Source organism: Neophocaena asiaeorientalis, unplaced genomic scaffold, assembly GCF_003031525.2.
Source record: "Neophocaena asiaeorientalis asiaeorientalis breed wild unplaced genomic scaffold, Neophocaena_asiaeorientalis_V1.1 scaffold82, whole genome shotgun sequence".
Taxonomy (NCBI): domain Eukaryota; kingdom Metazoa; phylum Chordata; class Mammalia; order Artiodactyla; family Phocoenidae; genus Neophocaena; species Neophocaena asiaeorientalis.
In genome coordinates, this window is record NW_020173068.1 from 1,723,786 (window position 1) to 1,731,473 (window position 7,688).

A 7,688-nucleotide genomic window follows, 5' to 3' on the forward strand; every position below is an offset into this window, starting at 1 on the left:
GTAGATTGGAGGGCTTCCCTGGTGGTGCAGTGGTTGAGAGTCCGCCTGCTGATGCAGCGGACACGGGTTTGTGCCCCGGTCTGGGAGGATCCCACATGCCGCGGAGTGGCTGCGCCCGTGAGCCATGGCTGCTGAACTTGCACGTCCGGAGCCTGTGCTCCGCAACGGGAGAGACCACAACAGTGAGAGGCCTGCGTACCGCAAAAAACAAAACAAAACAAAACAAAAACAACAAAAAAAACGAGTAGACTGGAGAGTAAAATATGGTACATTTATACAATGGAATTTTATACAGGATGAAAACAAACAACCACTATACACAACATGGATGACTCACAAAAACAATTTTGAGTGAAATAAGCAAAGCACAAAAGGAAAATTATATTGTTTATGGATTGCATAAAATAATAAAAGCAAGGATATGATTATGATAAAAGTTAGGATAGTGATTGATTCTGGGAGGATCAATGGAGCAACAGTCAAGGAGGAGAACATGGCAGGGGGTGGGGAGGCTCCTGAAGTGCTAGTAACATTTTTTTTTCTTTACCTGATGAGAATCCTTTGGTGTTCGCTTAAAAATATATGTTAAACTTTGTGTGAACATTTTATGTACTTAAAGTATCCATTTTCATTTATTAAAAATTTGCATATAATAAAATTCACTTTTTGGATGTACATTTCAATGAGTCATGCACAAAGATGCTTGTAACCACCACCATAGACACAGACATAAAGAATTCACTTGTGCCATCCCTTGTATTCAGACTCTCCTCCCATCCCAACCCTAGGCAACCACTGATCATATTTCTGTTCTTACATCTTTGTTTTAGCTCAGTGAATTCTCAGCAGGATTAACCTAAAAAGCTCTACATCTAGACATATTATCAAACTGTCAAAAACCAAAGACAAAGAGAGAATCTTGAAAGTGGCAAGAGAGAAGCGACTCATCATGTACAAGGGACAAAAAAGAGATCTTTTGTCCACTTAAAAATTTGGGTGGTTTTCTTATTTTTGAGTTTTGAGAGTTGGATATAAGTCCTTTGTCTGATAAGTGACTTGCGAATATTTTCTCCAATCTCTTGCTTATCTTTTAATTCTCTTGCTAGTGTTCTTTGCAGAGAAGTTTTAAATTTTAAAAAGTTTAGTTTATCAATTTTTTCTTTTATAGGTGGTACTTTTGTGTGCTATCTGAGAATTCTTTGACCAAAAATCATGAAGATATTTTTCCTATATTTTTTTCTGAGAGTTTTATAGTTTTACATATTACATTTAGGTTTATGATCCCTTTGAGTTAATTTTTATATATGTGAGATGTAAATTGAGGTGTTTTTGTTTTTGTTTGTTTTTTAATCTTTTAAAATTTTTGGCTGTGTTTGGTCTTCATTGCAGTGCGTGGGCTTCAGTGGTTGCAGCACATGGGCTCAGTAGTTGTGGCACACTGGCCCTAGAGTGCACAGTCTTCAGTAGCTGTGGCTCGAGGGCTCTAGAGAGCAGGCTCAGTAGTTGTGGCGCACGGGCTTAGTTGCTCTGAGGCATGTGGAATCTTCCCAGACCAGGGATCGAACCCGTGTTCCCTGCACTGGCAGGCAGATTCTTAACCACTGCACCACCAGGGAAGTCCCTGTTTGTTTGTTTTTTGCATATGGAGGTCCAGTATTTTTACAGCACCTTTTGGTGAAAAGACTGTTCTTTCTCCATTGAAATGCCTTTATACCTTTGTTAAAAATCTGTTGACTGTATTGATATGGGTCTACTTCTGGAATTTTTAGTCCATTGCATTGGTATGCATCTATTCTTTCACCAATACCACACTGTCTTGACTACTGTAGTTTTATGATACATTTGGCAATTGGGTAGTATGCACATGAATGAAGAATGAAGAAATTCGAAAGAATGAAGAATGCAAAAGAATGAATTTGGACTCTTACCTTATGTCATATACAAAAATTAACTCAAAATGTATCAAAAATCTAAACTTAAGAGTTAAAACTATAAAACTCCTAGAAGAAAAAGGAGAAATCTTCATGACATTCGGTTTGGCAATGATTTCTTGGAAATGACATCAAAAGCACAAGCAACAAGGGAAAAAAGTAGATAAATTAGACTTCATAAAAGTTAAAAACTTGTGTGCATCAAAGAATACTGCAAAAGACTGAAAATATAACACACAGAATGGGAGAAAATATTTACAGAAGTTTAAATATCCAGAATACATAAAGAACCCCTACAACTCAACAACAAAACAAACTAATTCAAAAATGGGCAAAGGACTTGAATACATTTCTTCAAAGAAGATATACAAATGGCCAATAAGTACAGGAAAAGATGCTCAGCATCATTAGTCATTAGGGAAATGCAAATCAAAACCACAATAAGATAGCACTTCACACCCATTAAGATGGCTATTAGCAATAAAATGGAAAATAACAAGTTTTGGCAATGATGTGGAGAAATTGGAACACTTGTGTATTGCTAGTGGGAATGTAAAATATTACATCTGCTGTGGAAAAGAGTTTAGTGTTTCCTCAAAAAGTTAAACATAGGGCTTCCCTGGTGGTGCAGTGGTTAAGAATCCGCCTGCCAATGCAGGGGACAAGGGTTCAAGCCCTGGTCCGGGAAGATACCACATGCTGTGGAGCAACTAAGCCCGTGGGCCACAACTACTGAGCCTGTGCTCTGGAGCCCATGAACCACAACTACCGAAGCCTGCATGCCTAGAGCCTGTGCTTCGTAACAAGAGAAGCCACCGCAATGAGAAGACTGTGCACAGCAATGAAGAGTAGTCCCCACTCTCCACACCTAGAGAAAAGCCCGCGCACAGCAACGAAGACCCAACACAACCAAAAATAAATAACTAAAATAAATAAGTTTATTTTAATAAAGGCATAAAATATTTTTTAAAAAACCAGAATTGCCGAATGACCCAGTAATTCCACTTCTAGGTATATATCCAAAAAAATTTAAAGCAGGAACTCAAACAGATATGTGTACACCAATGTTCAGAGCAGCATTATTCACAATAGCCAAAAGGTAGACAAAATCCAAGTGTCCATCAAAAAATGAATGAATAAACAAAATGTAGTATACACACAATAGAATATTACTCAGCCATGAAAAGGAATGAAATTCTGATATGTGCCATTAAAGACAAAACTTGTTAGCAAAAAAACATTATGTTAAGTGAAATAAGCCAGACACAAAAGGACAAATATATGTTTCCATATAATACTTTTTTTTTTTTTGCGGTACGTGGGCCTCTCACTGCTGTGGCCTCTCCCATTGCGGAGCACAGGCTCCGGACGTGCAGGCTCAGCAGCCATGGCTCACGGGCCCAGCTGCCCCGCGGCATGTGGGATCCTCCCGGACTGGGGCACGAACTCGTGTCCCCTGCATCGGCAGGCGGACTCTCAACCACTGTGCCACCAGAGAAGCCCTCCATATAATTCTTATATGAGGTATCGGAAAAGGCAAATTCATAGAGACAGAAAGTGGAATAGAGGTTACTTCATACAACTCAATATCAAAAACAAACAAACAACCCAATTAAAAAATGGGCAGAAGAACTGAATAGACATTTTTCCAAAGAGGAAATGCAGATGGCCAACAGGCACATGAAAAGATGCTCACCATTGCTAATCATCAGGGAAATACAAATCAAAACCACAATGAGATATCACCTCACGCCTGTCAGAATGGCTATCATAAAAAAGAACATAGGGCTTCCCTGGTGGCGCAGTGATTGAGAGTCCACTTGCCGATGCAGGGGACGCAGGTTCGTGTCCCGGTCCAGGAAGATCCCACATGCCGCAGAGCGGCTGGGCCCGTGGGCCATGGCCGCTGGGCCTGCGCGTCCGGAGCCTGTGCTCCGCAATGGGAGGGGCCACAACGGTGAGAGGCCCGCGTAACGCAAAACAAACAAACAAACAAAAAAGAACATAAATAGCTAATGTTGGTGAGGATGTGGAGAAAAGGGAACCCTCGTACACTGCTGGTGGGAATGTAAGTTGGTGCAGCCACTGTGGAAAACATTATGGAGGTTTCTCAAAAAACTGAAAATAGAACTACCATATGACCCAGCATTTCCACTCTTGAGTATACATCTGAAAAAACCAAAAACACTAATTTGAAAAGACACATGCACCCCAATGTTCATAGCAGCAGCATTTACAATTGCCAAGACATGAAACCAAATTAAGTGAATGGATAAAGATGTGGTATGTATATATACAATGGAATACTACTCAGCCATAAAAAAGAACAAAATTTTGCCATTTGCAGCAGCATAGTTGGACTTGGAGGGCATTATGCTAAGTGAAATAAGTCAGAGAAAGATAAATACTGTATGATATCACTTATATGTGGAATCTAAAAAATATAACAAACTAGTGAATATGGCATAAAAGAAGCAGACTCAGAGATACAGAGAACAAACTAGTGGTTACCACTGGGAGGGGGAGGGGCATTATAGAGGTTGGTGAGTGAGAGGTACAAACTATTGGGTGTAAGATAGGCTCAAGGATGTACTGTATAACATGGGGAAATCAGCCAATATTTTATAATAACTGTAAATGAAAAGTAACCTTTAAAAATTGTATAAAAGTTAAAGAAATTTTAAAGAAAAAAAAAGAGTAGAGATTACTAAGGATTGGGGGTAAGGGGAATGGGGAGTTATAACTTAATGGGTACATGTTTCTGTTTGGGATGATGAAAAAGGTCTAGAAATAGATAGCACTTCCAGCATTACAACATTGTGAATGTATTTGATGTCACTGATTGTACACTTAAAAATGATTACAATGCTAAATTTTACCACAATTAAAAAACTAAATTAAAAAAACCCTACAGAGACTTCCCTGCTGGTCCAGTGGTTAAGACTCCACGCCCCCAGTGCAGGGGGCGCAGGTTCAATCCCTGGTCGGGGAACTAAGATTCCACATGCTGTGTGACGTGGCCAAAAGATTAAAAAAAAAAAAAAAAGATGTTTAAAAAAAACCTACAAAAAAGTGGTTAATGTGAATCCTACATCTTTGTTTTTCTTCTTTTTTAAATTTATTTACTTTTTAAAATTTATTTATTTAGTTTTGGCTGTGTTGGGTCTTTGTTGCTGCATGTGGGCTTTCTCTATTTGTGGTGAGCAGGGGCCACTCTTCCTTGTGGTGCACGGGCTTCTCACTGCGGTGGCTTCTCCTGTTGCGGAGCACAGGCTTCAGTAGTTGTCGCATGCAGGCTCAGTAGCTGTGGCTTGCGCTCTCTAGAGCGCAGGCTCAGTAGTTGTGATGCATGGGCCTAGTTGCTCCACGGCATGTGGGATCCTCCCGGACAAGGGCTCGAACCTGCGTCCCCTGCATTGGCAGGCGGATTTCCCAACCACTGCGCCACCAGGGAAGCCCTGTTTTTCTTTTTCAAAATTGTTTTGGCTATTCTAGTTTCTTTACCTTTCTATATACATTTTATTTTAAATTTTTTTAATGTTTATTTATTTAGGCTGCACTGGATCTTATTTGCAGCATGCGGGATCTAGTTCCCTGACCAGGGTTGGAACCCAGGCCCGCTTCATTGGGAGCGTGGAGTCTTACCCACTGGATCAGGAGGGAAGTCCCTATACACATTTTAGATTTAGCTTGTCTCTATCTACAAAGAGTCCTGCTGGAATTTTAATTGGAATTACATTAAATTTATTGTTCAATTTGGGGGAGAATATATATCTTAAATATACTATGTCTTCCAATCTATAAATATGGTATGTTTTTCCTTTTAGTAATTCTTCTTTGATTGCTTTTATTAGCATTTTGTAGTTTCTAGCATACAGATCCTGTATATGTTTTGTTAGATATATTCAAGTATTTCATTTTTTTGGAGCTATTGTAAATGGTACTGTATGGACTGAATTCTGTCCCCCTCAAATTTGTATGTTGAAGTCCGCTCCCACACACACCTCAGAATGTTACTATATTTGGAGATACAGACTTTAAAAAGGTAACTGAGGTTAAATGAAGTCAGATGGGTGGGCCCTAATCCAATGTGACTTGTGTTCTTATAAAAAGAGGGAGTGATACCAGGGACATGTATGCCCAGAGAAAAGGCCATGTGAGGACACAGTGAAAGACATCCATCAATAAAACAAGGAGAGGTCAGGCAGGAGAAACGAAATCTTGAAACACCTTGATCTTGGGCTTCATAGCTAGAACTGTGAGAAAATAAATTTCTGTCCTCTTAGCTACCCGATTTGTGGCAGCCCTAGCAAAAAATACAATTACTATTTTCAAAAATGTCATGTTCCAGTTGTTCATTGCTAATATATATATTTCTTTTTAAGGAACACTTTTTAAATTATAAGTACATTTCTTTTCTTTCTTTTAAATTTATTATATTTATTTATTTTTGGCTTTGTTGGGTCTTTGTTGCTGCTTGCGGGCTTCCTCTAGTTGCGGCGAGTGAGGGCTATTCTTCGTTGCGGTGCATGGGCTTCTCATTGCGGTGGCTTCTCTTGTGGCAGAGCACGGGCTCTAGGTGTGTGGGCTTCAGTAGCTGTGGCACATGGCTCAGTAGTTGTGGTGCATGGGCTTAGTTGCTCTGCGGCATGTGGGATCCTCCCAGACCAGGGCTTGAACCCGTGTCCCCTGCATTGACAGGCGGATTCTTAACCACTGCACCACCAGGGAAGCCCCTTGTTGCTAATATATTGAAGTATGATGGAATATTGTATATTGATCTCAAGTCTTGTGACCTTGCTAAACTTGCTTATTAGATATAGGACTTTAAAAAAATATAGAGTCCCTAGAATTTTCTGCATAGATGATCATATCATCTATCAATAGGGGTAATTGTATTAATTCCTTTACAATATTAAGCATTTTATTTCTTTTTCTTGCTTTATTGCACTTGCTAGAACTTCCAGTACTATATCAAATAGGAATTAAGTAACAATGGCTGAAAATTCCCCAACTTTGGTGAAAGATATAAATCTGTAGATCAAAGAAGTACAAGAGTGGTAAGAGTGGATTTTAGGAGGGAAACATTAAGTTTGACGTTAGCTATTAGGTTTTTATAGATGCCCCTTATCATGTTGAGAAGGTTCCCTTCTAATCCTAGTTTGTTGAGAATTTTGATCAGGAATGAATGTTAGATTTTGTCAAATGCTTTTTTCTGCATCTATTGAGATGATCATTTCTATTTTTCTTTTTCAGTTTGTTAATACGGTGAATTCCATATTAGAATTCCATCCCAGTTAGAAAAGAGGATCAGAAACAGTTCTAGTTCACAATGAATGATCAAAAATAATCACTTGGAGTTTCACACTGGTGTTAACTCTCCCGGTCTCTATCATAATATAGTTTGAATATATCTGGGCCATCTGTACATTGTGAAGAATGCTACAATGGTTCTTTACATTGCTGACATCATACTGGCTGGGCAGGATGAACATGACACAGCTAGCACACTAGAGACCTTGGTAAGGCACACACACTCCAGATGGTGGGAAATAAACGCTATGAAGATTCAGGAAACTGCCACTTTGGTAAGGTCCTATGGGATCCATTCATCAAGGGCATGCCATGATATCTCCTCCAAAGTAAAAGACTAATTGCTGCATCTTGCGTCCTCCACCACAAAGGAGAAAGCACAGTGACTGGTGGCCTCTTTGGATTCTGGAGACAACACATTCTTTTTTTTTTTTTTTTTTTTTT